This window comes from Atractosteus spatula, unplaced genomic scaffold (genome assembly GCF_055471065.1).
Source record: "Atractosteus spatula isolate fAtrSpa1 unplaced genomic scaffold, fAtrSpa1.hap1 Scaffold_4, whole genome shotgun sequence".
Taxonomy (NCBI): domain Eukaryota; kingdom Metazoa; phylum Chordata; class Actinopteri; order Semionotiformes; family Lepisosteidae; genus Atractosteus; species Atractosteus spatula.
In genome coordinates, this window is record NW_028296868.1 from 442501 (window position 1) to 460612 (window position 18112).

The 18112-nt window shown below is 38.4% G+C and overlaps 1 non-coding gene across 1 annotated transcript; it reads right to left on the reverse strand.

Moving 5' to 3' along the window:
• Nucleotides 1-17016: 17016 nt before the first annotated feature.
• Nucleotides 17017-17087, reverse strand: trnag-gcc (transfer RNA glycine (anticodon GCC)). Its single transcript has one exon. It is a non-coding gene; the product is annotated as a tRNA-Gly (tRNA).
• Between the last annotated feature and the right edge of the window lie 1025 nt (nt 17088-18112).

Here is an 18112-nt window from a genome sequence, read left to right on the forward strand (position 1 = left end):
TTATTTTCTAGATTTCACGTTGTGAATATATGATTTGGGCAAACAGAGCCGCAAAGAAGTACATTATGTTGTTGTTGTTTTTTTTGCAGTTTTATCTAGAACAAGCGATGCTTAAACCTTTGTCTGATTCTTGTGAAACTATCCACACGACAGTTACAGTACCTAGGAGTTGACTTCAGTGATGTCACTGATGGGATGTTTCTAAAAATCCATCCTCTGTAAAACGTCTTCTCTAGTTGTCCTGCATATGTATTCGCTAATGAAGCTGTGTGTTCTGAGCCTGGATCTCTACATTTCTGTATGAACCAGCTTAGAGGGCTAAAGACAGCTTGTGTTTAAATTGAGTGTAAGGCAATTTATGCTTCTAAAGTCATGGTCAGCATTTATTATTGTACTGTGCTGTAAACTTGTTCTGTGCCTAGTCACATTATTTTATAGCGTTTTTATAGTGTTATCAAATCCGGTGGTGCTGTGTGTTAGTTTCCTGACTCCCATGTCACATGGTCTGTGATTGAAACCTGTGAAACCGGTTTAATTTGTCACAGCCAGCACTCCGGCAGAGAGGGGGTTGTGCTCGTAAAGTAGAAGAAGGCGAGATTTCCAGCGAAAGACACCTCCCCCCCACCCTCATACGATTCGCATTGTAATTACACATTGTAATTGTATTACACATTGTACACATGCTTAAAAGAGAAGAGAGAAAACGCAAGCCTTCTTCAGGTGTGAGGGTCTTCTGCTCAGAATGAAACGCTAAAATGTAATGTAGGCTCTGAATGGGTTCAATTATGATTTGGGCTTGATTAAGGTCGCTGCCTTTCATCTAAAACCCTACTTGAATCCTTCGAAACTAAAAATCAGTGTTTGTGAGTTCTAAATAAAGAGGTATCCAGGTAACAGTGAAACGGGCGGACAGTCTGGGGAGATCGCCCGTTTTCCATGTAAATAGTTCCCTGGTTCCGCACCCCTTGGTGTTTCTCTCGCTCTCTCTCGGGTCACCTGATCATTAGCTCAAAAGATTTCAGTGCTTTGTGTATATTCTAATGGTAGTGGGGGCAGGGTGTGTGCGAACAGGTTTGGTTGAAATTGCATTGGAGATCTATGTTCTTCACACCTGAAACATTTCCTCTGAAAGCATTTTCTTCGCTGTTTAACCGATCTTGTTACAGCATGTTACAGTTTACTATTATTAACCATATTAATTTTAAGTGCTTAATGCCATTTTTTGACCAGGCACGAATATTCTTAAGTCCATATCTTCGCAAGGGAATCAGTGCGAATTGCAATACTAATTAAATTAAAACTACTAACTACTAACTAATACTAATTAAAACAAACCAGAAACGTGTTGTTCTGTCTAATGACATTACAAGTGGAAAGATTACAGATTTTAATCGTCTTTAATTTTGTTACGTTATACATTTTAGAAACGTTTCATCCATACAAACACCACAAAACTATTTTCGATTGTATTTCTGAATAGTATGTTACACTTAGTTCACTGTTTTAAATACATCTAATTAAGAAAGTTAGGTGTTAGCATAAACTATTAGCAATCAATAATATTAAATTAAAGTTAAATACAAAACTAAAGAAAAAATAGGGTTAAATATAATTCAAAATATTTTGCTAACAATGTTAACTGTTTATGAATAATAAAATGTATTAACTAAGGAGTAGGATGGCACAGTTGTTAGTATGTTTTTTGTTTTGTTTCTTTTTCATAAATACAACAGTAGTACCTGATGTCTGAAGTGGAAATCTAATAAGTAAATTGATTCTTAAAAATGTAGAGAGCTTTGAAAAAAATATATTGGCGCTTTTAGATAATATATTTCAAGGATGTAACTGCTGTGCTACAGTACGTGCAGAATTTTAGAAATCAGTTTGTCAACAAAGTACACTGTTTAGGTTAGTTTAGAAGACAATGTACCAAAACAATATATGCTGTCTGGGTCATTAGAATTAGCTGAAAGTAACTGATAAGCTTTGAATAACAAATCTAGTTTTTCTTCTCTCGCTCTATGATGTAATCTGTTTTCTCTTAGAGAAAGGGGAAGTTTTAGAAGGGACCAAGTGCTGAACTTTTTTACAGCGCAACGTCTTATAAAAACCCTGTTCTGCTTGTAACAAATTGAGTCTCTGGTTGCACTTTGCGAAGTGGTAGCAGGGCTCCCAATATTGCAATATTGAAATAAAGACCTTACTCAGGTGAGAACTCTCTCTTGTGGCTTCCTTGATAGTTATATTTCCATGACATGTCTCAGTGGCTTTCAAAATTAAATTATGCATGCAAACCTGTGATCTAGAAAGATAACTAAGATACCCATCCATTTATAATGGTGGCGAAGTGGTTAGCATTGCTATCTTGCAGTACTGGGGTCCTAGGATCAATTCCTGAAATCCTGTGTGTGGGGGTTTTACATGTTCTCTCTGGGTTACATGGTTTTTCTCCATATGTGTGATATGACTCCCTCTCGCACTCCGAAACATACTGGTAAGTTAATTGGTTTATGGGAAAACTGGCCCTGGTGTGTGTGTGTTTGTGTCTGTCTGTCCTGTGATGGACTGGCGCTATGTCCAGGGTCCGTTGCTTACTGGGATAGGCTCCAAATCCTCTGTACTGGATAAAGAGATTAGAAATGGATGGAAGTAAAGGCACTGTGTGGATGGAACTATACACAGTGTTAGAAACCCACGATGAAATGGCAGCATCTCACTGAGAATAAAATATTTAATAGTGCTGGCTTAAGGAAACAGCCTTTCCACCTCTCTTGCACATCAGTATCCATACCTAGTTATTTAAACAAATTGCCTCTAATTATAAACATCTTAATGTGCTGGCTCTGTGGATCCGCATCAGCTATGTTTGCCCATTCCTTCAATTCATGTGCATCCAACACACAGTTCAATGCCAGCAACTACACATAATCTAAAATACAATCCTTATTTCAGTATCTATGTAAACATATAGTCTGTTAACTTCATCATCTTCATCAAAAGTATGCCTAACCCCATTAGGAAGTGTTCTTGTTATAAGTGTATTCCTCAGCTTTCCCCAAATTATCTTCTTCTTGCCAACATCTCTAGTCTTTTATCCTGCAATAACTCAGCCAACACTTAAATCTCCAAAAGCTGCTTGTGTTAATTTCTTTAAATCACAAATATCATGTGTAAATACTGGCCATGTAATACTCTGCATTGTGGAATAATAGTTTATTTTAAAGGGAACTAGAGAAATCAAGAAAGGCTTTTTTTCTAGAATTAATAAATGCACATCCTGTTCACTGGTGAAATTAAATCCACACTGAGCAATCTTCAATATGTTCAGAATATGACAGCAAGAATCCTATCAGGGATGCATTACACCTGTTTTCAAGTCCTTGCACTGGTTACCTATCAGATTTCGAGTCAACTTCAAAATCCTTATCCTCCTTATACAGATGCAGCCATTCAAAGTGCGCGTTACAGACACGTACCGCAGGTGGCGTCGCTCAGTGTGACGCAAGATGACGCGTGGCACCGCAGTACGTGATTGGTTGACCAACAGGGGCACTCGTGGTACGTTGGTTTGTCGTAGAAAGACTTACAGTACAGTAAACGTCTTTGCTGTGCCCGTTGTAGATATTGAATTTTACCACTGAAGGGAAATCTTAGTAGCTGAGCATAAAAAGAATAGGAGCATACTGTAACGCGTGTGAAGGCCATAAATGATATTAATTTTGGAACATAGACATACAGTATATAGCTTTTCTTGGTACTTTAAAGAAAAAAATACACACCAGTATTCCATTTCTCCCTAACGATTTTAAGCATCGAAGTATTTAACTAGCATGTGAAATAGCGTGTGAAAAAGTGGTAGTTTTAAGCTTTTCTGCTAATATAATATGGAATCGCGTATCTAAAGAATTTAATAACGGTATTCGTGTGCTGCGACAGGGCTGTGTAGGGCTGTTTCGCCTGCCTGTTCATGCGTGCTGTCTTGTAGCCGACTGGTCTAGGTGCGTGACTACCAGCGGGCAGGTTGTGTGTTCGAATCCAGCTGGTGCTAGACTTTTCTTTTAACAAACATTTCTTCGAAAAAATAGAATAGCGATATTATGGACAATCAATTGACTTTTATATTTCAAACTATCGCAACATGATCGATATTTGCGATATTTTGAACATATCTTCCCTTCTGACAGTGGCTCCTGCTTCTATTGTGTGTGTGTGTGCAACAGAGTAAATTTTTATAGAGAAATGGAGGCTGGACAGTATGCGTTACAATATAAACATTTATATTGATTTAAATCGTGTTCTGATTTAAATCGCAAACGCGTGTTTAATTATATGTGTTTTTTAATCATAATCAGGCTAATGCAACATAAATTGATACAGTATCTTTGTCTTCTAAGTATCTTAATAAACTTTCAGCATAGCTTTCTACCCGTCAAGATTTATATTTCTTGGGATTTTGGGATCAAATGTGGAAGGATTAGATTATAATCGTTTTTATTTGTCAAATACGTGATTGTATTTCTGAATGTTATGTGACACCTACAGTAGTTCACTGCTTTAAATACATCGAATTAAGAAAGTTATGTGTAGCACTTTAGAACTTTTTTCTGAACCAGGGAAAATCTGATCATGTTTCTCTATAACAATAATAAAAAACTTTATTTTACATATCGCCTTTAAAAGTGGCATCTCAAAGCAATACAGTAGATCGAAAAACAGTTAAAAGGGACCAAATTAAATACCAGACAATCGCAAACGCGTTTTCAATAAAATTATTTTATTCATTCAGCAGTTTGTGAGAGGGACATCCAGCAGGGAGAGACACACACACCGGTTTTCATTGACAAAATTGTTTTTTTTCAATTCCTCTTGTCTAACAGGAATGTTTTGTTTGTGGACAGACTGTTAGACAAGAGGAAAAGACCGCCTCCTCCTATGAAGCATTAATCGCGTATCTAAGGAAAATTGCAGTATACCTTTGTTCATGCACATCATTATACAGTACAGTATCTCAATTTGTATTTCGATTAAAAAAAATCGTTTGCCCAGCCACTACTGTTGTTATTGTTTTTATCCTGTAAAGCGTTTCCTTTTTCTGCGTTTTCCATTTCCTTTTTCTGATCACTCGCTTTCTGGATACACATCTCACCTGTCCTGTTCTTTGTTTTCCTGGTTTGCTGATTATGCCTGCTGCGGTCCACTCCTACCCTCACACCTAAAGAATACTATTTTAAATTTCTTGGCGCAGTTCATTAACCCTTGTATGTGCTGTCCGCGCCGAAAATGCAATTAAAAAAAAGTCAAAAAACGCACTCAAAATACAATTTATAGCTTAATAAGATACACTCCACAGGCAAATTTAATTGTGTGTTAGTTTCCTGACTCCCATTATTTAAACTGCGACACTGATCATTCATCTCTAAATAAACTTTATTTTATATAGCGTTTTATGCGAATAGGTAATTAGATTGCTCATAAACCTAATCGCTTTTTCTACATAAACACAGCGTGATTGCTCTCTGAAAATGCTTTTCCTTTATTTTTAAAGTAGGCTCAGATTTCAACTATAGATCGTATTATTATAAACTTTCTTGGAAAAATGTATTTTATGTAAACCATGTTTGCTATTAATTTATTTAGGGCTAAAATACGTTCATTGTCTTCCAATCGAGTCGAGTCGACATTGGAAGCCTGCCACACCCGGACTGTTAAACCAACGCATTAGCACGTCAAAGCCCGTATTGGTATTGAGCCAGTATTGTCTTTAGTATTCCCCCCCTCTCCCCTCAATTCAATTCAATTCAAGGTGTTTTATTTGCATGACAGATGGGTACAAGCAGTGTTGGGTATGTATGTTGTAATGCTTTCGGCAGACAGGCACTGTGTAAGAGCCGGCGCACCAGAGGAGCGCACTGAGGGAGCGTCTGCATTTATAACTTAGTTTTTAAAATTAGTCAAGCAATATGAAGCATCTCCTTTTACGTTTAAGTCCCTTAAATACATTGAGCACAGCTTTCTCATCACTTAAGATTGCTTTTGATACCATCCTTACACAAAGCAGAAGGGAGATCTTAGTGCCTGAGCATAAAAAGAATAGGAGCATACTGCAACGCGTGTGAAGTCCATAAACGATATTAATTTTGGAACTTAAACATACAGTATATGGCTGGTCTCGGTACTTTAAAGAAAAAAATACACACCGGTATTCCATTTCTCCCTAAACATTTTAAGCATCGAAGTCTTTAACTAACGCGATACCGGAGTCAACAAGCATACTTTTAGAATTTGATTAAAAGGGAATATAATATGGAATCGCATATCTCAAGAAATTAATATAATTATATTCATGTTGCAAAAGAACTGCAACGGACATAAAAACTCCCTTGCTTTTAACAGAGCGTTCCATAATTTCTAACTACGAAAATGCCAGGTGAAAGGATTTGTAAACATATTTTGTTAAAGCGAGTCAGTTTTTTCCGCAACACATAAAAGACATTTTTCCAAGAAAGTTTAGCCTTTGTCACTAATGAAACCACTAAATAAAGACATAAATCTAGAAATCTTAAGATTTGTTTTATTTAATGTTGGTAGCAGGATGAACTGTCAGAGTGTATATTTTGTCGCAGAGTTGCTGCAAGATGTTAACAGTGAAAAAGGTATTTAGAAATGAGTTATTTCAAGATGAAAATTTTCAGAATAATTGCAAATCTAGCAGGATAGAGAAAGCACAGAAAACTGGCAGTTAGATTGATCAGACTAGTATGAAAAGTCATTTAGCAAAGGGAATGAGAAGAGTGACAAACTAGTATACTTTAGATCTTTTTAAATCTGATCATGTTTCCCTATAACAATAATAAAAAACTTTATTTGATATATCACCATTAAAGGTGGCATCTCAAAGCAATACAGTAGATGTAAAAACAGATAAAAGGACCACAGATTACAAAGTAAATGCATATAAGAAAGACAAGCAGTTAGAGGTGCTACCAAAATTAGAAAATGAAGCAGATACAGACACTAAGTCTTCTGAAAAGAAAGGTTCTGAGGTTAGATTTAAACTGGCCCTGGTGTGTGTGTGTTTGTGTCTGTCTGTCCTGTGATGGACTGGCGCTATGTCCAGGGTGTATTCTGCCTTGTGTCCGTCGCTTACTGGGATAGGCTCCAAATCCTCTGTACTGGATAAAGAGATTAGAAATGGATGGAAGTAAAGGCACTGTGTGGATGGAACTATACACAGTGTTAGAAACCCACTATGAAATGGCAGCATCTCACTGAGAATAAAACATTTTATAGGGCTGGCTTAAGGAAACAGCCTTTCCACCTCTCTTGCACATCAGTATCCATACCTAGTTATTTAAACAAATTGCCTCTAATTATAAACATCTTAATATGCTGGCTCTGTGGATCCGCATCAGCTATGTTTGCCCATTCCTTCAATTCATGTGCATCCAACACACAGTTCAAAGCTAGCAACTACACAAAATCTAAAATATGAGCTCTACTTGCCACTTACAATACCAACAGTACCAGCTAACTTTAGTAGTGACATTTTCATGGATCTTTTTAACAATAAAATTTACAACATCAGACTTCAGACACAATTAAACAGGGCTCAAAAAAGTCTGGTACAAACATTTTCAGCATGGAATAAACCTTTACTTTAATGGTATAAACCTTAAATGGATTCATATTCTCAATAAGATTTGGTGCTCAGTAACATGACTTAGAAAATGACAGAAGACATACGTATCATGCTTATCCTTCTATTTTTCATAATTGTAAACTCCTTAAGGCAGTTACATTTTCTCTGTTCTGACCTGGAGTTACAGAGAAATTTAAATTCTAATAAGAGATTTGTAATGAGGAAAGTCATACCAATCACTCATACCAGGATTTGCAATCACAATACAAATACTTTCTTTCTGTATGTGTTTATTTTGCAGTTTGAGTCTATGGCATTCCTTTGGGGGTCTATACTCCAAGGCATGACTTTTTTATGGGAACATGACATTTTTTTTAAAGTCTTTTAATGCAAGCTTCATATAAACCCTTAGCAGTGGTTACTGTCTGGAGCAGGTACTTGAATGGCACAGATTCATTGAAATGATTCAATTTCTTTTGAAAATATTTGGGATAATACATATTCCAGAAATCACAGCCGTTGAATTATCCAGAAATTAATTTCTCTCAGGGTGTATTTAACCCCTCATGGATGGCATTGTATGAAATGAGTTTGAAGTTCCCCATTTGCCTCTATTATGAGATGCTGTGGACACTATTTTATACATTTTAGGAGTGTCCATAGGAAGGTATGTTCTAGAAAGAGTGAACTTCTGTTTTGCCATTATTTTTAATAGGGGCGTTACATGTTTACACTTGGTGCTCCTACTAGAGGAGAGGATATGATTAATCTAGGCTTATCACAGAAACTGAAACACATCTGGTTGGTGAGTCTACTGTGGGTAAAATGTTACTGGTACCGCATGTTGTAAAGCTCGGTATTTTCTCTCTTGGCCTGACATTTTTTAATGTCTGAGTGTTAGAATCCATGTTGTTGCTGGTAAGGGAATGGTAGGTGCTGTGATTGACACAGTCAAAGCCTTGTATAGAGATACCATTGTAGCTGTTTGACAGTATTTTAGATGCCCTTAGTTAAAAGCATGGGAGGAAGTACTGCCAAGGGAAGGGGGGGGAGCAAGGATTTTTTCTTTGAGTTTGTGAGGTTATTTTTTGTTATATTGTGTTTCAGAAAGCAAGAAAATAAGATTTACTGTATGATAAAAAGAGAAAGAGCTGGAGTAGATCCTCAGATCAGTTTGCTACCAGCAATCAAACAAAAAAATGGAAAGAATTGTCTCCTCCTGATTGGAACCTTTCTTACTGTCTTATTATAATTTATCAGGCTACCTTTTAATTTCCACTGAGAGAAGGAAGTCACTTGTCATGCAGCTATTTTATTCTTCATTGCACAATATGCTCTAAGTTAGCAAATGAAACATGAAATAAATCAAGAATACGATTAACATGAATGTATAAACATCCAAACTATACTTTATCACATTTAATTATTGGGTTAGCTTTTTATTGAGCCAAAATGTTATAAATGTGTGAACGTCTGTAAAATGGAAATATTTATATTTTTCTCTTTTCTGTTACCTGCCTGACAGCATTTTGTATCCCATTCAGTATATTACTGAAAAATATTAGACCCAACCTAAAGAATTCATGGGGGTAGTGGGACACAGTACTGCAAAGAGTCTCCTAAAGGGACAGAGCTATTAGTACTTATGTGTTTGAGTCTGGAGAATATAGTAAACTCTAAACATTAAGGGAATGCATGGAATCGGAAAATATAAATTGCATAGTACACAAGACTTAACTGGTTTTATTCTAGGAAAGCAGACAAGACTGAGTCATGGGACTCAGAGGATCCAAGGCTAGACTGAGTATAATAGGCTTCGGGCTTCTATTGTGACATCTACTGTAAATTACAAAAATGTTAAAAGTAAACAAAATAAAGTAACTAGAATGTGGTCTGAAATCACCCCTTTAGACACCCCTTTTACTTCACTGGAGTCAGATATGAAAGGCAATAGTCTCCCGTTCTGTCTGCTGTGTGTTGCAGCAGAGGGACTCCCTGCAGCTGAAAGGGGCAGAGTAACTTGCATGCCCTCTAGTACAGTTTACACATGCACGACTTTAAAAGCTAGCAAGACAGGTTTCGATTCACATTAGCTGGCGAGCCTTGTTAAAAAACGAATGATAATGTAACATGCCACTGTTCATGAACAAAGTTATACTGAGATTTCCTAAGATACGTGATTAAAAAATAAATAAATAAAAATTTGAATCTCCTGCGGAACACATTCCATAAGAATCAGCGGTTTTACAGTATATATCGCCTTTAAAGGTGGCTTCTCAAAACGCTTTACGGGATAAAAACAACCAGAACAGCAGCAACAACAATATTGTATTTCGTTGCATTTTGAAAACCAAGTAATAACTTAACTATACAGTACGTGCAAACGTTTCGTATGTTGCTGTCGTGAATGCCTGCGTACCCATAAGTATTTTATTTGCCTTGAGTCTGTCTACAGTATCTCTGTCCCACTACCCCCCTCTCTCCCTCAATTCAATTCAATTCAAGGTGTTTTATTTGCATGACAGATGGGTACAATTCTTGTTGGGAATGTATACTTTGATATTTACACCCGGCGCGGCACCGAGGGAGCGTCTGCATTTATAACTTGGTTTTTAAAATTAGTCAAGCAATATGAAGCATCTCCTTTAACTTTTAATTCCCTTAAATACATTGAGCACAGCTTTCTCACCATCCTTACACAAAGCAGAAACTGTCCGATGACTCACAGTACAAGTGGAAAGATTACAGATTTTAATCGTCTTTAATTTTGCCTGTGGAGTGTATCTTATTAAGCTATAAATTGTATTTTGAGCGCGTTTTTTGACTTTTTTTTAATTGCATTTTCGGCGCAGACAGCACATACAAGGGTTAATGAACTGCGCCAAGAAATTTAAAATAGTATTCTTTAGGTGTGAGGGTAGGAGTGGACCGCAGCAGGCATAATCAGCAAACCAGGAAAACAAAGAACAGGACAGGTGAGATGTGTATCCAGAAAGCGAGTGATCAGAAAAAGGAAATGGAAAACGCAGAAAAAGGAAACGCTTTACAGGATAAAAACAATAACAACAGTAGTGGCTGGGCAAACGATTTTTTTTAATCGAAATACAAATTGAGATACTGTACTGTATAATGATGTGCATGAACAAAGGTATACTGCAATTTTCCTTAGATACGCGATTAATGCTTCGTAGGAGGAGGCGGTCTTTTCCTCTTGTCTAAAAGTCTGTCCACAAACAAAACATTCCTGTTAGACAAGAGGAATTGAAAAAAAACAATTTTGTCAATGAAAACCGGTGTGTGTGTCTCTCCCTGCTGGATGTCCCTCTCACAAACTGCTGAATGAATAAAATAATTTTATTGAAAACGCGTTTGCGATTGTCTGGTATTTAATTTGGTCCCTTTTAACTGTTTTTCGATCTACTGTATTGCTTTGAGATGCCACTTTTAAAGGCGATATGTAAAATAAAGTTTTTTATTATTGTTATAGAGAAACATGATCAGATTTTCCCTGGTTCAGAAAAAAGTTCTAAAGTGCTACACATAACTTTCTTAATTCGATGTATTTAAAGCAGTGAACTACTGTAGGTGTCACATAACATTCAGAAATACAATCACGTATTTGACAAATAAAAACGATTATAATCTAATCCTTCCACATTTGATCCCAAAATCCCAAGAAATATAAATCTTGATGGGTAGAAAGCTATGCTGAAAGTTTATTAAGATACTAAGAAGACAAAGATACTGTATCAATTTATGTTGCATTAGCCTGATTATGATTAAAAAACACATATAATTAAACACGCGTTTGCGATTTAAATCAGAACACGATTTAAATCAATATAAATGTTTATATTGTAACGCATACTGTCCAGCCTCCATTTCTCTATAAAAATTTACTCTGTTGCACACACACACACAATAGAAGCAGGAACCACTGTCAGAAGGGAAGATATGTTCAAAATATCGCAAATATCAATCATGTTGCGATATTTTGAAATATAAAAGTCAATTGATTGTCCATAATATCGCTATTCTATTTTTTCGAAGAAATGTTTGTTAAAAGAAAAGTCTAGCACCAGCTGGATTTGAACACACAACCTGCCAGCTGGTAGTCACTCACCTAGACCAGTCAGCTACAAGATAGCACGCATGAACAGGCAGGCGAAACAGCCCTACACAGCCCTGTCGCAGCACACGAATACTGTTATTAAATTCTTTAGATACGCGATTCCATATTATATTAGCAGAAAAGCTTAAAACTACCACTTTTTCACACGCTATTTCACATGCTAGTTAAATACTTCGATGCTTAAAATCGTTAGGGAGAAATGGAATACTGGTGTGTATTTTTCCTTTAAAGTGCCGATTCCTGGAATCTGACTGGCTGACACCCCTCTGAAGTGGTTCCATAAAATCTGGTATACGGAAAAGAAAGCGTTGATAAATACAAGTGTCTTTTAATACACTCTTTGCTGTGCTCTTGAGGATCCTTGTGATATTTTAAGCTCTAGTTGAATGATAGGTGTCGCATTTTAAATCATTTTCGTAGTTAGAAATTATGAAACGCCCTGTTAAAAGCAAGGAAGTTTTTATGCCCGTTGAAGTAAAACAAAATGCCTGACAAAGTATGGCTTTGACAGATTCCTAGTGCTTGTACAAATGTGCTAAAGAAATTATACTTTGAGTATACAGCTTGTCCAAAGTCATCCATTATTAATACTATTAGTAATATCTTCAGTAAAGGCTTTGATGCATAAATATTTCTGATAAAGGTAGGTTGTGTACTTTTGTCCAACTGAGCAATCTTGCTTTCATAAAATATACCAACATTTTAATGACTGATGATTAACATGCTGTAATACACAGTTCAAAATTAAAGGCTCAAATGCTGTACATGAGAGGTTAAGCTCCCCCTGGCGGTTTTACAAGGCGACGCCGGATAGTTAACCACGTGACACCACGTTAAATGCGTCATACTGCGTGATACTGCGACATGCCCACCGGGGTATGCCGCGAAATACCTCACTCATTTTGAATGGCTGCATCTGTATACTGTCCTACAACTGTTATTATTGATCACCGAATTATTGTACTTGACATGACTTCATTCAGCCTTTCCTGAACGTCTATGACAGGCAGAGAGAGTGCTGTTTCTGGTGCGATCTTTTGCAGCTGACATTTCACTGTTTTAAACGAACAAGAAATTAGATTGCTCATAAATCAGTTATTCTATATAAACACAGCGTAATTGCCCTCCGAAAATCCTCTTTTTCTTGTTCGTTTTAGAGACCTTGATCGAAACTGATTTTAGATGTCAGAAAGGATTTATTTTCTCTGTATTTCCTACATTGCTTTGTCGAGATTTTAACTTTATATCTAACTTTATATCTAGGCTCAGATTTCAACTATAAATCGTACAGTAATTAATAGCAGTAAATACTGATGTTTTGCGCCCTCTTACCACAAAAATATATGTTTTGTAGTTGGGATTAACTTTATTTCGTACGCGTAGCTACTCCGATTCGGACACCGAACAGTTAAAGATGGCGGCAAATCAGACACCCAGAGAGGGGGCGTCTTCTCGCCTCCATAACTAAAATGCCAAATAGGAGTGGCTTAAGCGACATACACAGTCGTGTAACTGACAGTTTGAGGTAGCCTATCGTGTAAATTTCGCTTTGTTGCTGATAGGTTAAGCTTTCGAAACTCTGCCCCAAAGTCATGTGACTGATTTTTCGCCCTGTTTCGTTGGTTAAACGCAATGATCACAAGCACCACCATGGTAACTGGGATGTGTAGTTTTTAATTCCGTTTGAATTATAACTGTACGTACTGTCTTCATATTTGGCCAGGGCTTTAAAGAGAAGGCGCGCCAAAAAATTTCGGTGCCGTCGTCTCCGCTTTAAAGGTACCCCCGTGCTGGAAGAATTTGAACTCGGAACGTTTGCCCAGCGTAGTTATAGTGGACATAAAAACAAGAGTTTGCTGGCATTATATCCTAGAAGACACAGACCGGCACCAGACCGGTAAATGCTTGATGAACTAGGGATTGGACAGTTTCCAAGTGCTTGTACAATCGATGGAAATGTTCAAATATTGTGCAAAAGAAATAAACACAATAATCATTTATTTCTTTATCATATTAGCTAGCTAATATCCTCTCTTTGCTAGTTAGTGGCTGTGTTTCTGCGTTGGGTAGCAACGGGTGACTGTTCTCAGGCGGAAGATGTAAACAGCTTAATTTTCGTGTTAAATAATTTTTAAAAATTAAAATTCATTCTATACAGCAATCACATATTTGGGTACCGTTTCATACAACTTTCATGCTTAAAATGTTTAGGGAGAAATGGAAGACTGGTGTGTATTTTTTCTTTAAACTATCAAGACCAGCCATACACAGTACAGTTTATGTACATACAGTAATGTTTATGTTCCTAAATTAATATCGTTTATGACCTTCAGATGCGTTATGCTCCTCTTCTTTTTATGCTCAGCTACTAAAATTTCCCTTTAGTGGTACAATTCCATATAAATATTCAAAACTAAGCAGATTGAAATGTGCACAGTAAAGACATTAGATGATTAAATCTTTTCACTACCAACCAATGCACCACGAGTGCCCCTGTCGGTCATTTTGGCCAGCCAATCACTTACCGCGGTGCCCTACGGTGCCCTGCGGGTTGGTTACTGTACCACGGGTTTTTACCGCTCATTTTGAATGGCTGCATCTGTAGGTTGTCTCTCGCAGTGTTCAGGAATTGCATTCCGAAACTGAGTCAGATCAAAAGTTGTAAGAAAAGCACCTATGGTGTCGGTTCTAACAGCTTTATTGATTCGATGTTAAAGGCCGGAAATGGGGCACAAGACACGCGACCGCAAAAAGCGTCGCCATCTGCTTCCAGCTGCAAAATGCCGTTTGCGGACGCTGAAGCATTTGAACTTGAACTTTATTGCCATATGTAACCGGTACTGGTACAATGGAATTCTTACTTACAGAAGGTCTCTCGATTGTAAAACAAGTGTAAAAAACAAGACAAAGTGCAAACAGTGCATCAAGACAATGTACAAACAAACAATAGACAATGTGCAAGTAAACATGTAGACATTTCTTTCCAAGGCAGCGGGTACAAGCGATCTCGCGTTTTAAAACCACCAGGAAAAGCAGAAAGGCACTTTTCCTTGCTTGCGCCGGCACACAACGACGTGAGGAGGACACCGTAGTCGGCAGGATTCGAACCTGCCCGGGGAGACCCCAATGGATTTCTAGTTCATCGTCTTAACCACTCGGCCACGACTACAGCGAGCGCCGCCGTTGCTGCGTTCTTGCTACAATCTCACATGGATCGCGAGACGCCGGCGGAAACCTTTTTCAAAGTCGTTCTCCATTAAAAAAAAAACCTTTCCAAAATACAAGCCTTGCAGACAGACACGCCTCAGAGGACTTAAGGGTGGCTTCATGTGGGAATGATAAAGTCTCCCCGTCCGGACAGGAAAATGGCACTTTGTTAGACACAAAGAAACAATCAACAACAGACAAATGTCCACAAGCATTTAAGAAGCCGCACCATGTTCTTGCTACAATCTCACACGGATCGCGAGACGCCGGCGGAAATCTTTTTCAAAGTCGTTCTCCGTTAAAAAAAAAAACCTTTCCAAAATATAAACCTTGCAGACAGACACGCCTCAGAGGACTTAAGGGTTGCTTCATATGGGAATGATAAAGTCTCCCCGTCTGGACAGGAAAAAGGCACTTTGTTAGACACAAAAACACAATCAACAACAGACAAAAGTCTACAAGCATTTTAGAAGCCGCACTTGAAATAGCTCTTACATTCGTGTTAGACGCAGGAATCGCCTTTTTATTGACGCTCTTACAAACGCCATGGAAAGCAAAACAAAGCAAAGCAGAGCAGAACAAAACGAACAAAATAAAACCCTCATGTCCTGCACTTGAATATAATGCCGTTACGTGCTGAAGCGGTATTGGACGTCATCCTAGCACTGCAACCCGGGGCGTACGGTATATGGGAACGAGCACACGTCACGAATCGTCTCTAATCACTCCCTGCACTGTAAGGCGCCTTGAAGCGTGCACCCTCAACATTCATCTTTGCGCATCTGTGAAAGGTAAACTCTTGAGCAAACTCTGAACCAGACGCTCAAACTCCAGCTAGCATTAGGGGTAGCATTCCCACGCTACTTGAACACTTTGTTTACGCTCAGTGCTGGATTTTGGGAACTTTAGGACGAGTGGGACTTTTCTCCTATCTGTCAATTCGTTTTGTTTTGGAGACTCTTGGCTGTCTGTGTTGTATAGTGCAGCGTGAAGAAAACGTTTTCGAAAACTGTGCTGGCTCAAAAGTTGTAAGAAATCCTCTCCAGCTCTTTTAAGTCTCTTCAGTTTTGTCATTTAAAGTGAAACTAGATGTATAACTGGAGCCTCACTTATGCAAATGGTGAGGCTCCAGTTCGACATCTAGTTTCACTTTATATGACAGAAGTACATCAGACTGCGCCGGACTGGGGGATCACTTCCGGTTATTTTTACCATCTTAAACATTTGAAATCCTCCCCTGGGCAATTGTGACACTTCATCTTGGCTCCACCTAGGACACTCTTCAATCAATTCTCTCTTCTCCCACAGCACTCTCGTCTGTCGGCAGTATGTGGCGTCTTTGCATTACCACCAATCTCACCACAGCAAGAAAGCAACGGGTTTTGGCAAGACAGGAAGAGACCGCCTGGCCCGAACGGGGATTGAACCCGCGACCTTGGTGTTATTTGCACCACGCTCTAACCAACTGAGCTCACAGGCCTCATGCCGATTGTCCTCTCTGTGCTGCAAAAAATGGAATTCAGGGAAGTTTCTTTTGTCCTTTTTTGAATAGAAAGCCCTGCGATTCAGTGTACGGGCTTTCTCGTGCTGTTTAATGGTTCTTGTAACCCAAATCCTACACTGGCCTGAAGTGCCCCCCCATTTCACAGCATTTTTCAGCTGATTTCAAATGTACCTAAAGGAGAAGCATTATTGAAGACCATCAATTACCAAGAGCTTTTGTCAAAGGTTTTGGTGGTCACTTTTAATGACCACAGAGAGCTATGACCTCGGTTTTACATCTCATCCAAAAGACGGCGCCTTTTTACCACACAGCGTCTCCGTCACTATACTGGGGCATTGGGACCCGCATAGACCTCAGGGTGAGCGCCCCACCGCTGGCTCCATTAACACCGCTTCCAGCTGTGAGCTTTGCTTTTCCCTGTAGGTCACCCTCATCCGGGTACTGACCTGGCTCACAGCTTCTAAGCTTCAGTGGGTTTTCAGTTGCGAGTTGAAAGGGGATGCAAGTGATGGAGCTGCTCGCTGCAAAAGCCACTGCATTGGCCGGGAATCGAACCCGGGCCTCCCGCGTGGCAGACGAGAATTCTACCACTGAACCACCAATGCACGCCGCAAGGGTCTACAAAAAAGACGCTTTTTTACCACTCTGTGCTGGATGTTGGGTCCCAAGGGAACTTCTGGACGAGTGAGAATTTTCTGCTATCAAAATTTGGTTTCGGAGACTTTTGGCAGCCTACAGATGCAGCCATTCAAAATGCGCGGGTGATACTGCATTATTTTGCGGTACGCTGTACGCAGTCTACCGCAAGCTACCGGTAAATACCGCGAGTTACCGTAAATTCTCCTATAATACGACAAGCAAAATAATAGTATCCGGAATTTCCGCAAGGTGGAGCTAATAAAGCTCAACCTCTCATGTTTGAGCTGTGGCCATCAAAGTCTTTAACGAAGATATTACTAATAGTATTAATAATGAATGACCTTGGACAAGCTGTAAGTGTAAACTCAAAGTATTGCCCTGGTCAACATTCTTTTTTTCATTGACCGTCTTTGTAAAAGTAACACCACAGCATTTCGCAATCACGCATTTGTTTCCAATCATGCAAAGTACAGTAATTTTTGAGAATCGATTCACCATGCCTTTCACATGCTCATAAAAGAGATTGATTTAGGAACATAAACATATTACCGTATGAAAACTGTACTGTATACAGTATGTATATGTATATTTAATGTCTTAACTGTGCCCGTTTAAGTATTGAATATTCATATCTAATTTTACCACTGAAGGGAAATCTTAGTAGCTGAGGATAAAAAGAATAGGAGCATACTGCAACGCGTGTGAAGGCCATAAACGATATTAATTTTGGAACATAAACATACAGTATATGGCTGGTCTCGGTACTTTAAAGAAAACATACACGAAACATGGTTTCATTATGACCAGAATCGGTCTTGAGATATTTTTAACTTGATTTACAGTATTTGAGAGGTATGTCTTAACACCGATACTACAGTGCTTAAGTACTGCTCACGTATATGTTTCTAGGTTTATATTATGCATTTCATACGGTCAAATTACTTTTGAGCAACTAATAAGAAGCGCGAAACGGTATGCGTTTTAGTTTCGT